The following is a 20638-nucleotide window of genomic DNA, read 5'->3' on the forward strand; positions in this document are numbered from 1 at the left end:
CAAGGCATATGGAGGTTCCCAGGGTAGGAGTTGAATCAGAGCTGTAGCCAATGACCTACACCAGAGCCACAGCAATGCCAGATCAGAGATGCATCTGCGACCTACACCAAAGTTCACCGCAACACCGGATCCTTAACCTACTGAGCAAGGCCAGGGATGGAACCCGCAACCTCATGGTTCCTAGTCGGATTCCTTTCTGCAGTGCCACTATGGGAACTCCTGCAGTGCCAGATCCTTTAACCCACTGTGCTGGACTGTGGATTGAACCCACACCTCTGCAACAATCCAAGATGCTGCAGTCAGATTCTTAACCTGCTGAGCCATGGCAGAAACTCTAAGTTTCCTATTTAATTCAACTTGGGATCCAGAAAGCAAAAGCCAGCCCCTCTCCAGTAATAGGAACTGTAAAAGGTGAGCTGAGGGCCCTGTTAGCAGCCACATTTCCTATGCACGATGTGGCAGAAGCTGGTCTATGGTGAGAGACAGTGAAAGCACCACATAGACAGAAGCAAAGATGAGACTCTGCCAGCAGATTGAAGCCCTTGTTCCAGCCATTCCTAAAATCCAGCTGCACCCTCCCCATTTCGAAGATTTGGTTGTTCAAATTTAGGACTTGATTCCAAGAGCCAATAAAGCTTCTCTGTGTCTCCAGGTTGTTATAAGCTGGGTGTCAGTCATTTGCAACCAAAGTGGGTTCTGGCAGAAAAGGCAGAATGCAGAAACAAGAGGCCGAAACCAGAAGACTGGGGGACCAGGACGAATGACAGAGGCATAGAGAACACAAAAGAGGCAGTCAGAGCACCAAAGAGCACAAAGCCAGAAGGGCCGTTAGCCCATCTTCCCAAACCCCACTGCTGTCCGGTTCCCGAGCTGGATTCTTCAGCCCCCAGACTGCCCGAAACAGCCATGAAAACATCGTGAACTGGAGCTTTTGAAGAGTTCCTGTTCCAAATGTATGTGAGCTTCACAGCCTTTCTGAATTCTATGTGTAGACATTCACTTATTCAATTTCCCCTTAGAAGAGGCATACTTCCAATAAATCTTCACACTAGAGAGAAACCTCCCCCCCTGCATCCTTCAGAACCCCTGTGTGCTCTCCCTAAATATCGTTCCTCTTGCCCCGCTCTCTGCTGCACCAGCCCGGCAGGGGCTTCTGGGAAGGCAGATGGTCCTAGCTCAGAGCTGACCCCAGCCCAGCCCTTGGGAAGGCAGGGCTGTTGATGAGCCAGCAGGGTGTGTGCTGACGCAGCCGGCCCAGATTACCAAGATGGAGATGGGTCCATGGCATCGCTCACGATCCAACAGGCGGCACTCCACGCAGCCCGCCCAAAGCTGCTGTTAGTCACGCATGCATTTTAATTTAGCTACAGAAGAGGGATGAGCAAAGAGTGCCGAGTAATCCTCTCCCTTAGAGAGAGAAAAATGGGACCTAGGGAAGTCACACAACTTCCCTAAGGTCCCTGGCCTGTCAACAAAGAAGCGCTCACTGGGGCAGGCTTCCTGGGGCTCCTGCTGATTCCAGTCCAAGCAGCACTTTTGTCATTTTTGGCTGGGATCAGAACCGAGTCACACTCCCCACCTTTTTCCAACCCTCCCCCCACCAACCCTAAGTTTCCTTTCAGAGGTCAAACTAGAGATGTGGTTTAATTCCATCAATCTGTCATTGACTGACTCATTCATTCAAGGTGTACTGGGCTGGAAGGGAGCACTGGGTCATCTGACCAAATCCTCCTATCCAGCATCCATGAGCTCTTTGATTCTAGGAAACGAAATTGACTCTAGCTAACTGAAGCAAAAAAAAGAAAAAAGAAAAAGAAAGAAAAAAGAACGAACGAACTTATTTGGAGATAGGGAAGCTCACAGAATTGAAAAAGAGCTGAAGACTTATGTCCCTGAGAGGACAGGTTCCAGGGACCTTAGGAGCAGGAGCTCCTGGGCAGTGTCCTGAGGGTCCAGCATCCCATCCCTGCACTCCATTCTCCCCGGTGGAAAATTAGGTGCTGATTGTTGTCAGTGTTTTTGGTGAAATGAGGAGTCAACCCTAAAATAATGCTGAGACCCTACCTGGGCATCAGAATGCCCTGTAGGGCTTGCTAAAACACAGATGGCTGGGCCCTCCACCAAAGTTTCTGATTCTGAGGTAGGACTGCAGGATCTTGTGTTTCCAACAGGCTCCTAGACAAGGCTTGTGCTACTAGTTTGGAGACCATCCTGTGAGAGCCACTGCCCTAGGGAAACCTAGCCTGAGTGGCGTGTCACTTTGAGAGAGGGAGCTCAGGGCTCCTTGAGAAATAGTCCCACTAAGGCTGTGCTCAATAGGATTTCTAAAATAAAGCCTGGATACTGTGACTAAGCAGGGAATGGGTGTTGGCTAGGCAGGAGAAAACACAGACATGCATTATTCAAATACTTGGGGAAGACTCTCAGGCTCTGCTCCTTGGCAGGTTAAGTATCCACCAATTACTTCTGCTGCTGTTCATGAGGTTGATGACCCTCCTTAACAATCTTTTTTCTTTTTTGGCTGCACCTGCAGCATGCAAAAGCTCCTAGATCAGGGGTCAAAGCCATACCATGGCGGCAATGAGAGCCACAGCGGTGACAATGCTGGATTCTTAATGCGCTGAGTCACAAGGGAACTACCTCTTCCTTGCAAGTCTGAAGAACAAGATCTCCTGTCAGGCAGGCAACAGGTTTATTTCAAGCCTGTATCTAACAGGCCCAATGTTTTTGTTGACAATGCAGTAGCAAAAAGTCAAATGCCAGCTCTCACAGAGATTTAGTGGGTAATCAAAATGAAACTTAGTTCTGCTGATAAGGTCTCTACAGCACGCAACAGTGAGGTCATCACCTCCCTTGTTCTACTAAACATGCTTCTATTAATACAGCCTGATATGTCATTAGGTTTCTCAGCAGCCACATCCTACCACTGACTTATTACCATAATTCAAAAATATTTAGTGAACATTGACAGTGCATCCAGCCCCGAGCAAGAGAAGTACAAGAGAAGCAAGAGGCCAGTCTCTTATGGGATGCCATTAGTCTCACTGAAATGTTGATTAACTGGCAACCAGACAAGATTCCCAGATCCCAAACTGGACACCCAAGCAGTGATCATCACTTATCCCTCTAGGAACATTTAGACCCTTTGCATCAACAGAGCTCAGGCTGGGAGACAGGACCTACAGGCTGAGCAATCTAGCATCTTGTCTCTATGGTGTTTATGGAGCCTGGCGCTCCTGAGTCTCGATCAACCACAGCAGATGGAGCTCCCCCTGATACTCTCTTTAAGAGGTTTATGGATAGTCAGCTCTGAATCAGGAGTGGGGAGCGGGGAGAGCTGAAGCATCAAAGAATGCTGAGTTGGAGAGCCTTAGCAGTCACCTTCATCCAACTATCTCAGTGAACAGAAGACCCTGGCCCCACAAGGTGACAGGGTGGCTCAAGTTCACACAGTTAATAGAGGACAATCAGGATCCAGAATCCAGAACCCAGGTCCTGATATAAAATTCAGGACCTCCTGCTTTAAAATTCAATGCTCAGGGGTTCCCTGGTGGTCTAGCAGTTAAGGATTGTTACTGCTGTGGTGAAGGTTCCATCCCTGGCCCCAGGACTTTCACATGCTGCAGGCATGGCCAAAAAAAAAAAAAAAAAAAAATCAATCCAATGCTCTCTCTGCTACCCCATGAGAAGCAGAGGTGGTGAAGCTAGGGAAAGACAGAAACAAAGGGGACACATCTACTCATGAACTGGTCCACTCACAAGATGGGAATGGAAAAGTGCTAGAAAATGCACTCTATATATCATTAAGCAATAGATGCAATTAAGCAATATATCAGGAGGAAACCTTCAGTGCCCATAATGGAAGAGCCTAAGAAAGCATTTGTCCAAATGGTCAGGCAACAAAAATAGTGGGCAAACATAACTCAAAGCTCAGAAAGCTTTTGTTTTTAAACTTGCAATGCCAAGGGAGTGAGACAGGGAGCAATTTTTAGAGAGACCAGGCACTGGAGCCAAATGCATTAAGGTGATCCATCGGTCCAGTGGTCCCGACGCAGTTAATCTGGGAGGGAAGGAGGCTCGTTAACCAGGTCTGTGTGAGAAAGGAAATAGGAACAGACTTTTTCCAAGGGAGAGCTCCATCTAAAGCACAAAGGAGTATAGAGATAGTGTGTGCACGCGTGTGGAGCATTGGGGTGAATGGAAGGGTGGATGACACTTTGGCTCCTGAGCACCTGATCTTATTATGCCCAGTTTTCAGAAGGACAGCACTGAGCTCTCTGGGCTGGTAACAATAAGAGGTAACGTGTGTTACTACTTGCCAGCCATTGTTCTGAGCACTAGATAGCAAGGCCTCAAAGTAGCACCATGAGGGGTGCCGTGACTATCCCCATTTTTTGGTCTTTTGTCTTTTTTTTTTTTTTTTTTTTAGGGCCACACCTGTGGCATATGGAGGTTCCTAGGCCGGGATTCTAATTGGAACTACAGCTGCTGGCCTACACCACAGACATGCTGGATCCAAGCTATGTCTGCGACCCACACCACAGCTCACTGCAACTCGGGATCCCAACCCACTGAGTGGGGCCAGGGGTTGAACCCGCTACTTCATGGTCCCTAGTCAGATTTGTTTCTGCTGTGCCATGAAGGGAACTCCAACTATCCGCATTGTACAGTTGAGTACACAGTCACAGAGAAGCTGAGGAGGTTGTCCAAGGTCACAAAGCCAGAGAAACTAAGCTGGGACTGACACCAGGAAGTCTGGTCAGGAGCAGCAATGGAGAGTTACGGCAGAGGCCCCAGCATGCCCCTAGAAATTCTGCAGGGCTCTGGCTTCTCACTGCCATTTGAGACTTACCTAAGCTTTGCAAGTTGAACTGTTGCTAATGTCACCACAAAACACCCCAATAAATTCTGGCAATAATAATTTGTTTGTTTGTTTTGCTTATTGATTAGAGAGCTCTTATTTACAGCCAAACTGTAATGTTTTACATTTCTTAAAAGATACAGAACTGGCACATCAATACAGTATACAGTGTATAGGGGCCATTTATTTTCTTCCCATCCATTTCATACTACCCATGATCCACCAAGGAGCTGCAGTTGAATCCACCAAGGAGTAGCCACCTCTGTCTCCTAAATGAGCCCAGAGGATGATGTGTATCCGATTCATCAACATTTCCTTGTGCTGTGCCAGTCACCAGCAGGTCAGATAAGATGTCTACCTTCAATGAATTTGCAGTCTCCTCGAACCACTGAGTGCAAACAACAGGTACAAAACAACACAGTGAAGGGTTCTGTAGAAGGGTCCAACTGCTCTGGTTACAGAAGGGAAACGAACCTCACTGTTGGGAGAGTAGCAGGAAAATAAATCTGAGGAGACTCGGATTTGACTGTACACAGCTAAACAGTCTGGACAGTCTCATAGGAGGTGAGGAGACACTGGAAGGCTTGAGATGAGGGTACAGTTTAGAAAGACCACCCTTCTAGATGCATGGAGGGGACCAGAGTGAGAAGGCCAGGAGGAGGAAAACCATTTTGGAGATGACTGCAGAATTCAGGTGAGTGATGAGGGTTACACTAAGGCAGAGGCACTGAAGGTGGAAAAGAAACAATGGATCAAGGAGAAAAGTCAGAGGTGATAAAAATAGGGCTCTTTCTCCTGGGGGATTAACTTCAGCCTCAAGTTCATTTACCATAAAAATAACTTTGGATTCTATTTTGGTTATGGCTGAAGAATCACAGACACCTGGGTATTTGGTTAGATAATTTCAAGCTTCTGGGAAATACAAGTCAGATCAGAGGACCAGAGTTCAATTCTTGTCCATCAAGTCATGTCACATGCTCTTGAGCAAGTCACTTTCATTCTCTGAAACTCAGTCACATCATTTGCAAAGTGAGAATCAAGGCTTCTGACTCTAGTTTGTTATAGCATCAGCTCACTTGGGCACCAAACTGTCTCATCTCTTTTTACCTTTCTTACCAGCAATAACAGCAGCCTGCACAATTTCCTGAGCACCCACTTGTTCCAGGCACTATTAAAGCATGCATTAACTCATTTAATCCTCATAACAACCTCAGGAGACAGGTACTACTATTATCATCCTCCAGATAAAGAAACTGAGGCAGAAAGAGATGCAGTAACTTGCCAACTCCTCATAGTGGCAGAACAAGAGACACTTGCCATAACTTACTAGCTATCCAACTACCCTTCTGTACAGGAATTCCAGGCTCTCCCTCTGCAGCCCTCCCTCCTCTCCTGAACTGTCTAAGAATCCTACTCTTTGAATCCTGCTTCCTGCACCAGGTGGACAAAGAAAAAGCTCAGCCCTCCGCTGCCATTTCTAGATGCCACCACCAGGTGGCGCGATTGAAAGCCGATCCTATCAGGCCGATCAGGTGATGTGTTGAAGGCGTGCTTCTCTGGCTCAAGCTACACTGGGTCCAATGCTGGGTCCAATGCTGGTGCTTGGGCTCTGAGAATTCACTTCTGTAGTTCTCATCCAGGGAGTTCTGTCGGAATAAAACCCCACTCCATATGTTCTGTTCCCAGACAGGCAGAAGTGCTAGAAGATTCCTTCTCTATGTCTAAAGAGGAGATTACGTACTTTATGGCTGTTAGAAACCCTCTCCTATACCATGTAAAATCTTCCCACAACAGGATGAGCCAAGGGGCCTCCAAGACCTTATGGAGTGTGTTGAAAAGTTTTTTGTGGACTGATTTCAGAAGGTAGCTTTCTGTCCTAGGCAGAGAGAGCCTGAGGCTGAAATCTGTTATAACTACAAACCCTTCCATAAAACAGAAAGTCCCAACACCAATCCTCAGCAAGAGCAAGGGAATACCACAGAAAATCAGAAATATCAGGAGGTACAGCCATGATGAGTGCAGCCAGATTTAGCAAATTAAAAACATAAAATACCAATTAAATTTGAATTTCAGAAAAAAACAACCAATAATTTTTAGGATAAGTGTGTGCCTGCAATAATTGGGACACATTTTCTCTAAAAGAAATTATTGGTTGTTTATCTGAAATTCAAATTCAACTGAGCATCTTATACTTCATCCATCAAACCTAGCTCTGAGGTATAACCATGATCAGGAGTAAATCCAAGTCCTAAGAAAGCAAAGGCAAAAGTGCTTAACAGGTCAACATTTAAAATTCATTTGGCTACTAAATGCTGACAAACTTTAAAAATTTTTAAAACAGTGGTTCTTTAAGCTGGCTACACATTGGAAGTTCCCATAATAGTGCAGCAGAAATGAATCCAACTAGGAACCATGAGGTTGTAAGTTCAAACCCTGGCCTCGCTTAGTGGGTTAAGGATCCAGCATTGCTGTGAGCTGTGGCGTAAGCTGCAGATGTGGCTCAAATCTGGTGTTGCTGTGGCTATGGTGAAGGCCAGCAGGTGTAGCTCCGATTCAGCCGCTACCCTGGGAATCTCCATATGCCAAGGGTGCTGCCATTAAAAAAAAAAAAAAAAGATGGCTACACATTGGAATTAGCTGAGAATTTTTTTAAATACAGATATAGATGCCTGTGTCTGTCCTTGAGAATTCATATTAAGCTGAATTCATGTTAATTTGCATAAAAAATTAATAATTCATATTTTAAGAATTAATAACATTCCTATGAAAAAGAAATGCAAAGGTAGTTAAGGATGAATGCCTTCAGGTGAAGTGTTGATTGTACCTGCCTACTGAGCAGGACACTTTTCTGAAGTGAAGGAAATAAGACTGATGCACTTAATTCGCAAATATAAACTTCCTTAAACTCAAAACCTACAGTGGGTTAACACTAACAACAGCTCTGAATTTACTGAGGAAAAATTGGCAGAGATACATCAGCTTACTGTTACTTCCTGTTGCTATAATAAGCACTTCTAACCATGTTCTTTGTCCTAGAAATTCTACTTTAGAGAATAAATCCTAGGGAAAGACAAAAATTATTTGTCAAAAGTCCAGACAAATAATTATATGCAAAGATGCTAACCATACTATAATTGGAAAAATTGTGCTTCCTGTAAAATCATTTCCCTTTAGCCTGAGAACTTCTTTTATGATTTCTCGCAATGAAAGTCTACTAGAGTCAAGTTCTCTCAGCTTTTTTCTGTAGGAAAATATCTTTAATTTTGTTTTCCTTTTTTAAAATTTTATAGCTGAATCCATGGCATATGGAAGTCCCTGGGCCAGGGAATGAATCTGAGCCACAGCTGAGAACTACGCTGCAGCTGTGGCGATGCTGGATCTTTTTTTTTTTTTTTTATTGTTATTTCCCCAATACAATTTTTTTTTTGACTGTACAGCATTGTGACCCAGTTACATTCTATTTTCTCACATTATCATGCTCTGTTGTAAGTTACCAGACATAGTTCCCAGTGCTACACAGCAGGATCTTATTGCTAATCCATTCCAAAGGCAAGAGTTTGCATCCATTAACCCCAAGCTCCCAACCCACCCCACTCCCTGCCCCTCCCCCTTGGCAACCACAAGACTATTCTCCAAGTCCATGATTTTCTTTTCTGTGGAAAGGTTCATTTGTGCCATATATTAGATTCCAGATATGTGATATCATATGGTATTTGTCTTTTTCTTTCTGACTTACTTCACTCAGCATGAGAGCCTCTAGTTCCATCCATGTTGCTGCAAGTGGCATTATTTCATTCTTTTTTATGGCTGAGTAGTATTCCATGGTCTATATATACCACATCATCCTAATCCAATCATTTGTCGATGGACATTAGGTTGTTTCCTTGTCTTGGCTATTGTGAATAGTGCTGCCATGAACATGTAGGTGCATGTATCTATTTTAAGGAAAGTTTTGTCCGGATATATGCCCAAGAGTGGGATTGTGGGGTCATATGGTAGTTCTATGTATATATTTCTAAGGTACCTCCATACTATTCTCCATAGTGGTATCAGCTTACATTCCCACCAATAGAGCAAAAGGGCTCCCTTTTCTCCACACCCTCTCCAGCATTTGTTATTTGTGGACTTATTAATGATGGCCATTCTGACTAGTGTGAGGTGGTATCTTGTGGTAGTTTTGATGTGCATTTTTTTGATAATCAGGGATGTTGAGCATTTTTTCATGTGCTTGTTAGCCATCTGTTCATCTTCCTTGGAGAAATGTCTATTCAGGTCTTTTGCCCATTTTTCAATTGGGTTGTTGGCTTTTTTGCTGTTGAGTTGTATAAATTGCTTGTATATTCTAGAGATTAAGCCCTTGTCAGTTGCATCATTTGAAACTATTTTCTCCCATTCTGTAAGTTGTCTTTTTGTTGTCTTTTTGGTTTCCCTTGCTGTGCAATATCTTGTCAGTTTGATTAGGTCCCATTGGTTTCTTTTTGCTTTTATTTCTGTTGCTTTGGGAGACTGAGAAAATATTCATAAGGTTTATGTCAGAGAATGTTTTGCCTATGTTCTCTTCTAGGAGTTTGATGGTGTCTTGTCTTATATTTATGTCTTTCAGCCATTTTGAGTTTATTTTGGTGCATGGTGTAAGGGTGTGTTCTAGTTTCATCGATTTGCATGTAGTTGTCCAGGTTTCCCAGCAATACTTGCTGAAAAGACTGTCATTCCCATTTTATGTTCTTGCCTTCTTTGTCAGAGATTAATTGACCATAGGTGTCTGGGTTTATTTCTGGGTTCTCTATTCTGTTCCACTGGTCTGTATGTCTGTTTTGGTACCACTTCTACACTGTCTTGATTACTGTGGCTTTGTAATATTGCCTGAAATCTGGAAGAGTGATGCCTCCTGCTTGGTTTTTGTTTCTCAGGATTGCTTTTGTCTTTTGTGGTTCCATATAAATTTTTGGATTGTTTGTTTTAGTTCTGTGAAAAATGTCATGGGTAATTGGATAGGGATCGTATTGAATTTGTAGATTGTTCTGGGTAGTATGGCCATTTTTAAAATATTAATTTTTCCAGTCCAGGAGCATGAAATAACTTTCCATTTCTTTACGTATTCTTTAATTTCCTTGATTAATATTCTATAGTTCTCAGCATATAAATCTCAGGTGTATTCCCAAGTATTTTATTTTTGGGGGGTGCAATTTTAAAAGGTATTGTATTTGTGTATTCCTTTTCTAATATTTCATTGTTAGTATACAGAAATGTGACTGATTTCTGAATGTTAATCTTATATCCTGCTACTTTGCTGAATTTGTTGATCAGTTCAAGTAGTTTTTGGGTTGAGTCCTTGGGGTTTTCTATATATAGTATCATGTAGTCTGCACACAGTGACAGTTTTACCTCTTCTCTTCCTATTTTGATGCCTTTTATTTCTTTTGTTTGTCTGATTGCTGTGGCTAGGACTTCTAGTACTATGTTGAATAACAGTGGTGAGAGTGGGCATCCTTGTCTTGTTCCAGATCTTAGTGGGAAGGCTTTCGATGCTTGATCTTTTTAATCTACTGCACTGGGCCACGGATGGAACCTGAGCTTCCTAAGCAAGCTGAGCCACTGCAGTCAGATTCTTAACCCACTGTGTTATAACAGGAAATCCTTTTTTTTTTTTTTTTCATTTTTGAAGTATGTATTTTGAATGATTTTTTTTTCTTTCAGCATTTTAAAGAAGCCATTCCAATGTGTTCTGGATTCTACTATTTTTGATTAGCTATTAGTCATGGTTCTTATTATTGTATTATTAAATGTATATATACTTTCTCACAATGTTTAGGATATTCTCTTTAATTTTGGTTTTTGGCAATTTGACTAGGATGGACCTCGGTATGTTTTTCCTTATATTCATTCTACTTGGGTTTTCCTGAGCTGCTAGGATCTGCAAAATAATATATTAGTATTCTTCATTAATTTTGGAAAATTCTCACAGTCCCTCAGATCTTCCCTCTGCCCTGTCTTCTCTCTCCTCTCTTCAAGGGACTTCGATATGTATATACTACAGTGTTTTATATTGTACTACAGTTCTCTGAAACTCTGTTGTAACTTTTAAAATTTAAATTCAGTTTGATTTTCTCTCCTTATGCATTAGTTTGGATACATTTTATTAACATGTTTTTTCTCTGTTGTATTTACTGTTAAATCTTTTAAATAAAATTTTCATTTCAGTTCTAGAATTTTCATTTTCTTCTTTTATCAAGTTTCAGATTCTCTGCAGAAATTTCCCATCTTTTCATTCATGTTGCCCATTTTTTCCACTGAACACTTTAACAGAGTTCTAATACTTAAAGTTTTTGTCTGCTCATTCCAACATCTCAGTCACTCCTGGTTCTGTTTCTATTGCCTGTTTTTTCTCCTTGAGCATCGGTCACATCCTTCTGCTTTTTGACACTCCATCTACCTTTCACTGTGTGCTCATTGGTAAAGAATTGATGGGCATGTGTGCCTTAAGGGGTCCTCTCTCTCTCCTCCTTCCTGTCCCTGCTTCTGTTAGGTACTCAGTAAAGACTTAGAAGGAAATGATGGGTGAGGGTTCCAAGGGAAATCTCTCTCCACCCTCATCCCCCACCCTTCACCTTCACCAGGACAGGGTCATGCAGTTGGTGAAGTCCTAGAGATAAGAACTGGCAGGTAGGTGCCACTTAGCATTTAAGTTTGGGGGTGGATTTTAATACATCGTGCCAAATCATGGAAGTTTTAGCTTGTTCAGCTAGTTTCTCAATGCATCTTCAAAAATACCTTCTATGATGGGTCTGCTCTTCTATCCCTTTGGTGAAAGTAACCTTATGTCTTACTCTCCTAGTAAGGGCTCTTTCTACTCTGGAATTTAGTTCTTTTTAAATTCTGATGGAGTTTTTAATGACTATGATTTTGTAGTTCATCTAGCGTACTTGCATTGCTACAATGAGGGTAATGATCTCTTGCAAATTTCTGTATCCTGGAAGTAGAAGTCCAAACATTTTCAAAAAGACTTATAAATTGAAAATTTAGAGAGAAAGGATGAGAAAGGAGCCTCTGACATCTGTAGACTGTAAGATTATCCATTTCCTCTCCATGTTAAATTGCTAAATTGATTCAGGGAAAGCACCCCCAAGTCCTGTTGCCAGGTCTATATCCCTGCTGAGAAAGCCCAGGAGGGCTAATCTACCCAGTGCCCACTGCCACGAAAACATCTGTCTTCATTTTATGGTTTTTTTTTTGTTTTTTGGCCACACCCATGGCATGCAGACATTCCTGGGCCAGGCATAGACCCTAAGTCATAGCAATGGCAATGCCAGATCTTTAACCCATGAGGCCACCAGTGAACTCCAAAAACATCTGGAGTTTTAACAAGGCCACCTGTTTTAAAATGGAATGTGAGGGAAGTGGAGTAAAAACTAATTTGCTTTTATTTCACCAAATATAATTTTTATACCATTTAAAATGCCCTTTACCTCATTTCAGTACATTTCCACTTAATCCTGCTGAGTTGGGACCAAATCCAGGGGCCCTTTTCTCTAACAAACCTGCTGAGTATGAAGAGATAATTTAACTTAATGCACACCAAAAAACTTGGGTATAATTAGAGTTTATGCTATTTCACATGAAGAAAAACAGAAGAGAAAAATGAGACTGACATGAGAGGCCATTTGTAGTAACAACTTCTCTGAAGCAGGAGAGAGAATACAAAATCTGAAGCACAAACTTTCTTCCACTCAGAACACTCAATCAACTGCTCTAGGTCTCATCACATAGAAGGATGCAATTTGTAGATTCAGTAAGAAATCACCTAAAAACCCACATTTAATTGGATTTAACTATTCCATAACTTTATGTCACAAAACAGTTTTAAATATCTGATGTTTGACAGAACACTGTAAACCAACTATAATGGAAAAAATACAAATCATTTTTTAAAAAATCTAATAAGCAGGCACGATGGAGGGGGCTAACAGCTGATTTGGTTTAGAAATTCCCCAGTGCCCTCTAGGAACAGACACAATTAGAATTGTTTGGTTTTGTTTTTTTTTTTTTAAGGTGGAATAGGTGAAGCAGTGCTTCAAAGGAAGAAGGTCTAAAAGCAATTATCTAAGCTTCCAAAGTAAGAAAGTAAAAAGAAAAGAGTAACTTAAATCCAAAATAAATAGAGGAAAGTGAAAAATGAAGGCAAGAATAAGAATAATTAACAAAGACCTACTGTACAGCTCAGGGTAATCTACTCAATACTGTGTAATAACTTACATAGGAAAAGAATCTGAAAAGGAACACACATATAAATATGTATATGTGATTTACTTTGCTTTATACCTGAAGGTAACAAAACTTTGTAAGTCAACTATACACCAATAAAATTTATTGAAAAAATAATAATTAAATATAAAATGGACAATCAGTAGCAATAAACCAAATAAACCAAAAACAGTCTTTTTAGAAAGTGATAAAATTGATAAACCTCTAGACTCACCAAGCAAAACACATACTACCAAAATCAGAAACTAAAGAGGAGTCATAACTACAGGTTCTACGAACGTTAACATGATAATGGTATATATATATAACATGATATTTTCCTTTACCATGAAAAAGGAATAATACAAATAAATTTATGCTTCCAAATTCATCAACATAATGAAATTAACTACTCCTTAAAAGGGGTAAATTATAAAAATTGATATGAGAGATATCTAGATAGTACTATACCTATGAAAAAAATGAATTCTTTTGCTAAAAAAGAGAGAGAGAGAAATCAATAGTCCAAGTGGCTTCACTAGTGAAATCTATCAAACATTTGAGGAAATAACACCAATCTTATACTAACACTTTCATCATAGAGGTAAAGGGAGCACTTCCCACATCATCTTGTGAGGCAAACTTTATCCTGATAAGAAAAAAGTTACCATAAGAAAAATAAACTACAGGCCAATATCTCTCATGAACATAAATCCTTAACAAAACATTAGCAAATTGAATCTAGCAAAATATAAAAAGAATACTACAGGAACTCCCTTGTGGTGCAGCAGGTTGAGGATCTGGTGTTGCCATTGCAGCCACTAGGGTTGCTGCTATGGCCCAGGAACTTCCGCATGCTATAGGCATGGCCAAAACAAAGACAATGCTCTCAGCAAAATACTGGAATAGAAGGAGACTTTCTCAACCTAATAAAAGGGAACTAGAAAGAAAAAAAAAAAAAATCCTGTAGCTTCTTCATGGGAAAAACAAAGTGAGGGAGGAGAGTTGCCATAAAAAAAAAAAAAAAAAAGTATATTCCAAAAAAAGTAATTCTAGTCCCACAGGAGACACACACAAAAAAAATATGATCTCCAAGCCACTTATGACACTAAATGCTCAAGTGAAGAGATAAAATTTCTAGATTAAAAAAAAAAAAACCTTGGAGTTCCCCTCGTGGCGCAGTGGTTAACGAATCCGACTAGGAACCATAAGGTTGCGGGTTCGGTCCCTGCCCTTGCTCAGTGGGTTAACGATCCGGCGTTGCCGTGAGCTGTGGTGTAGGTTGCAGACGCGGCTCGGATCCCAAGTTGCTATGGCTCTGGCGTAGGCCGGTGGCTACAGCTCCGATTCAACCCCTAGCCTGGGAATCTCCATATGCCGCGGGAGCGGCCCAAGAAATAGCAACAACAACAGACAAAAGACAAAAAAAAAAAAAACCTTGTAAGGACCATAAGAAGAGCACCTAAGAAGCAAAGAACAGCAAAGAATCAAGTGGCAATAAATTACATGACACATAATCTTAACTCACCAGACACACACACACTGAAAAAGTGCAGATTAATGGGCAAATGGGCAGGAATACTATCCAGCCTAAACTGTAGATAAGCCACTCCTCTTAACCTTTCTCCTACTTAACTAGAGAGACTGATGAAGCTGCTTTTGAACCAGACTACAATGAAGTTGATAGTGAAAGTAACACATCTGTAAGAAAAGGGGAAATTTCAGGAAAAATATCTAAAGAACCGAACAATAAAGTGATGGAAGAAGCAAAAGAGCAGGACACAGCACAGTCAGCCAGAGAGGTTTAGCAGGAGCCAGAGCCAAAGCAACACCAATGTCAGTCCAAATGGAAGTCATAGCCCTTGTGGAAGTCAAGTCTAAAGCCGCAGTAGCAACAGAATCACAAACCACATCATAATTAGGAATGTGCTTAACAAAACAGGTTCACAAGACCGGTATACCCAAAAAACAGCAAGCCATTGCTAAGAAAAAGTAAAGAAGGCTTAAATAAACGGAGGGATATGCCATGTGCACGGGTTGAAAAACTCAATATTGTTAAGATATCAGTTTGCTTTAAATTCATCTGCAGATTCAAAATGATCCCATTCAAATCCCCACAGGTATTTTAATAGAAATTGACAAGCTTATTTTAAAAGTTGTAAGAAAACGCAAAGAATCTAGAGTAGCCAGAAAAAATTTTAAGAGAGGAACAAAGCAGGAGGACTTTACCTGATTTCAAGACTTCCAAGAAAGCTGCAGTAATCAAGATGATGTGATTCCCATGAGCGCGAGCTCACTGCTGTACTCCATTTGCTATAAAATAAGTTCCTTGGTCAGAAGTAATGCAAGGTAGAATAACATCTTCTGTCAGTGTATGGATTCTAGTTTGGGGGGGAAAGTGCCACAGGCAGGAAAAGCAAATCCATGTCAAGAGTAAGCGTCTGTGTCTGTGAAATCTAAATAGGACCCTTTACATGTTGGAGGTAGTCTCACCGATTCTCCCAAAGAATGGTGCTCTGTTAGGAACACAGTACTGGTCTCTGCTGTGGGCAGGATGGCCACTCAGCAGTGACTAGAGACAAAGAGGCTTTAGGAGGTGGACAGTACATGTTGTTGAACCTATGCATAGTCTTCATCACTGCTGTCTTGGCCTCTTGGATCATGAGGGCTTTGGGCAAGGACAGAGGTAGCCGGGGAAAGTAACTGTCATCCAGAGAACCGATCATTTTATCCATCTGATTATCAAAATAGTTCTCTGGTATAATTACTCTTAAGTGTCTATTGGGATACAGATCTTCACATTCTATGGTCATTCAAAGAGATCAATCCACACAGCTCTTTCCCAGAACCTTCCTACTGTGATCATTTAATTGTGACCTTTCCAGCCAGCCAAACATCAGCCACGGCCCACAAATCAATGTAGATCCATACCTCTGGTCATCTCTAACTTTGGGCAAATGAACAGTCAGTTGCCCTGTGTGAAGCTCTGCCCAGTGGGAATATTTTCTTCCACTACTGTCCTTCAGGACCACACCAGAATGGCTTCTTGTTCAGATCTCCTTATAAGTAAACCAACTGCAAAAAGACATTCATGAGAGATTGTAAATGGAATGTGTATTGATACTAGATTGTATTAAGTTGTTATTAATTCATTAGATGTGATAATGAAGTGGTAGCATGTCTCATTTTTATTTATTTATTTTTGCTTTTTAGGGCCTCACACACAGTATATGGAATTTCCCAGGCTTGGGGTCAAATTGGAGCTACAGCTGCCAGCCTACACCACAGCCACAGCAAAGCAAAACCCAAGCCATATCTGTGACCTATGCCACAGCTCACAGCAACGCTGGATCCTTCACCCACTGAATGAGGCCAGGGATCGAACCCACATCATCATGGATCCTAGTCGGGTTCATTACCACTGAACCACAGTGGGAGGTCTGCATGTCTTGTTTTTTATAAAAAATTCTTATCTGTTGGAAATACATTCTGAAGTATTTGAAAGTAAAACGGTAAAATGGGAGTTCCCATCATGGCACAGCGGAAATGAATCTGACTAGGAATCATGAGGTAGCGGGTTCAATCCCTGGCCTTGCTCAGTGAGTTGGGTATTGCTGTGAGCTATAGTGTAGGTCACAGATGTGGCTCGGATCTGCCATTACTGTGGCTATGGCATAGGCCGGCAGGTACAGCTCCGATTAGACCCCTAGACTGGGAGTCTACATATGCCACGGGTGCGGCCCTAAAAAGACAAAAAAAAAAAAAAAAAAAGGTGAAATGCATGGGGGATTTTACTTAAAATTTTTCATGGGAAAAAATTAGAAGGATAGCTCAATGGAAGAACAATAATTGTTGAAGGTGGGTAAAGAGTACATGAGGATTTGTGAAACTCTTTTCTCTGCTTTTACACATGTTTAAAACATCACATAATAAAGAGCCTTAAAAAAAATCCTCTGAAAGCTATAGACAACCTCCCCTTACAAATGTGCCCAAGAATGTAATTTAAATGTCACCTATCCTCACCAGTCTGTACCCTCAAAATAAGGTCAAATTTCTATTTGGGTCCAAATTATGATGACAGTAAGCCCACTCACCCTTCCCAGTGCCCCAGGAACATATTCTCACCCTCTCCAGAAGAACTCCATTATTCCAAGAAGTCCTCAAAAGACTAATAACTTCCACATATTAGACCCCAAACTAGGCTAAAGCCTAGAGCCATCCTGAGCCTCCCATACTCAGGCTCTTCTAGTTCCCACTTGCCTGCATCTACTGCCTAAGAAGCAGCTTAAAGAGGCTTAATCTCTAACAGCAAAAAAAAAAAGCCAACAACCCAATTGAAAAATGGACAAAAGACTGAATAGACATTTCTCCAAAGAAGATATACAGATGGCCAACAAGCACATGAAAAAATGCTCAACATCACTGATTATTAGATAAAAGCAAACCAAAACTACTATGAGGGACCACCTCACACCAGTCAGAATGGCCATCATTAATAAGTCCACAAATAACAAATGCTGGAGAGGGTATGTAGAAAGGGGAACCCTCCTGCACTATTGGTGGGAATGTAAATTGGTACAACCACTATGGGAAACAGTATGGAGATACCTCAGAAAACTATAGAACTATCATATGACCCAGCAATCCCACTTTTAGGCATATATCTGGACAAAACTTTCCTTAAAAAAAGACACATGTAACCCATATGTTCATTTAAGCATTATTCACAGTAGCCAAAACATGGAAACAACCTAAATATCCATCGACAGATGAATGGTTTAAGAAGATGTGGTACATATACACAATGGAATACTACTCAGCCATAAAAAAGAACAAAATAATGCCATTTGCAGCAACATGGATGGAACTAGAGACTCTCATACTAAGTGAAGTAAGTCAGAAAGAGAAAAATACCATATGATATCACTTATATCTGGAATCTAATATATGGCACAAATGAAACTTTCCACAGAAAAGGAAGTCATGGACTTGGAGAAGAGACTTGTGGTTGCCAAGGAGGAGGGGGAGGGAACGGGATGGACTGGGAGTCTGGGGTTAATAGAGGCAAACTATTGCCTTTGGAATGGATAAGCAATGAAATCCTGCTGTAGAGCACTGGGAATTGTATCCTGTCACTTATGATGGAGCACGATGGAGGATAAAGTGAGAAAAAGAATGTATATATGTATGTGTGACTGGGTAAATTTGCTGTACAGTAGAAAATTGACAGAACACTGTAAACCAGCTATAATGGAAAAAATAAAAATTATTATTAAAAAAAAAAGAGGCTTAATCTCTGCTGCTATTGACAAAAACAAAGGCATGGGAAGCATTCCAAACTCAAGGAAACAAAAATATATGACAATGAAATGCAACATGTGCTCTTGAGTTGGGTTGTAGACTAAATCATTACTGAGACAGCTGAATTACAATATGGACTCTGTGGATTAGCTGATTGTATATTAATGTTAAATTTCCAAATTTTTATCATTGCATGGTGGTTACATAGGAGAAGGTCCTCAAACTTAGGAAATACAAAATAAAGTACTTAGGGTATAAAAATAAAGCATATACCGGGAGTTCCCATCGTGGCTCAGTGGTTAACGAATCCGACTAGGAACCATGAGGTTGCGGGTTTGATCCCTGGCCCTGCTCAGTGGGTTAGGGATCCGGTGTTGCCGTGAGCTGTAGTGTAGGTTGCAGACATGGCTTGGATCCCGCGTTGCTGTGGCTCTGGCGTAGGCCGGTGGCTACAGCTCCGATTCGACCCCTAGCCTGGGAACCTCCATATGCCGTGGGAGCGGCCCCAAAAAAGGCAAAAAGACAAAAATAAAAAATAAAGCACATACCTTGAAAATTTCTCCCTCAACTCAGTCATACAATTTCCCCCTGCCCCAACAGGCAACAAATGTTCTCATTCTTGCATATATCTACCCAGAGGTATTTCATGCTTTTGTAAGCTAATTCATGTTCTAACATCTCCTTTATACCAAAAAATGAGAATATTCTCTACACCCTGTTCTGTACTTGGCTCTTTCTTAATATGTCTTGAAGATCATTCCCTAACAGCACATGAACCTTCTCATTAGTATTTTCAACTGGGCAGTATTCCACTAGGAGATGTACCATAATGTATTTAGGTTACATTTATGGATATTTGGCTCATTTCCAATCTTTTGCCACCCTTTATTAAGATCTTCAGAATAGCAACCTTCAAGGGACCCAGGAGGATTTGGGAACACAAGTATATAACAAAAGTATGATATTAATGTGGTGATAATTTTGTTAGGGATTATATTTTAAATGGTTACTAATGAATTAAATGGTTGTTTTTAATTAACCAGGAAAACAGACTTGAGAATAAATGATTGGTGGGTATGAAAAAACAGGAATGTGTGTGAGGAGGTCAAGGTTAACAGCCTTCTCTGTCTTAACCATTAAACCCGTCTGAAAAATCATTTTAACACAATTGGATTTTTTTTCAGAACTCTTTCAGATACTGAACTCAATAAGCAATGATCAAGAGTAGTAGTACAGCCATTGATGATGCTGTTATTGCTGTGTCATTAATGAAAGTACTGACTAAAAAAGAGTAGGACTTCAGGTTAATTAATAAAAGACCTGGAAATGTAAGAGTCCAAACAAACAAACAAAAAGCCACCTTTCCCTTCACACCGCTAAATAAGGCCTTTTGGAAGGGGTGAAAAATAACTATGAACTAATGGTAGAGAGTGGGGTACAACTATGTATATCTTTATACATACACTGGGTTTGGGGTTGGAGGGTTTTTTTATTGTTATTAATAAATATAAATTCTGTGCCCATTTTTATCTTCAATAATTTTACTTAGGTTCTTGAATTGCAAAAGATAGTGATTAATTTGACACAGATGTAGACAATATCACAGAAACCCAGGAACCCACATGCCTGCTTGTCCTGGCCTAAAAGACTCTCCCCTTCCAGGAATCAGAGTCCAGCATCTTTCTTCTCTCACAGACTCACCGCCTTTTCTTCCCTTACAGTGGTCTTTTACCAGTTTTCATTCCTCCAACTGGACACCTTAGTCATCTAGGCTGTACAGACTCCACTCCTTGAGTAGGGGTGGGCCAGCTCCCACCCTCCAGATGCCGCCCAGCAGAGGCTCCATCCACAGCTGTCTGCATCGCAGTGATGGTCGTGTTAAGTAGCTGCATCTATACTGTCAGTGGTAGCAACACACTTCTCCATGGAAGCAGTTTGGGAATGTGATTTCATGCTTTGGGCCTGAGTGTGATGCAACCAAACTTAGTTTGCTGGCTTTCCTGGTCAGAATAGGCTTGGCCAGTCCACAAAACACACAAACCCTGACGTCTCAGCAACTCACAAAGCGAGGTTTATTTTCCAACCCCATGCAGGTCCAGGCATGTTGGGCAGTTGGGTGGAGTGGCATTCCTCCAGGTGGTGACTCAGACCGGCTGCTCCAGTTGTGTGGCTCCACTTCCCAGACGCCCTCTCACAGGACAGTGAAAGCCAAGGATCAGGGAGAACTTTCAGGGC

At 41.3% G+C, this 20638-nt stretch overlaps 1 long non-coding RNA gene across 1 annotated transcript; it reads right to left on the reverse strand.

Annotated features, from left to right (window-relative positions):
- On the reverse strand, positions 14733–20355 carry LOC110256767. Its single transcript, XR_002338713.1, has 3 exons — positions 20105–20355; positions 16034–16177; positions 14733–15415 (listed from the first exon to the last, which is right to left on the reverse strand). It is a non-coding gene; the product is annotated as an uncharacterized LOC110256767 (long non-coding RNA).

The sequence above is a fragment of the Sus scrofa genome, chromosome 14, assembly GCF_000003025.6.
Source record: "Sus scrofa isolate TJ Tabasco breed Duroc chromosome 14, Sscrofa11.1, whole genome shotgun sequence".
NCBI lineage: Eukaryota > Metazoa > Chordata > Mammalia > Artiodactyla > Suidae > Sus > Sus scrofa.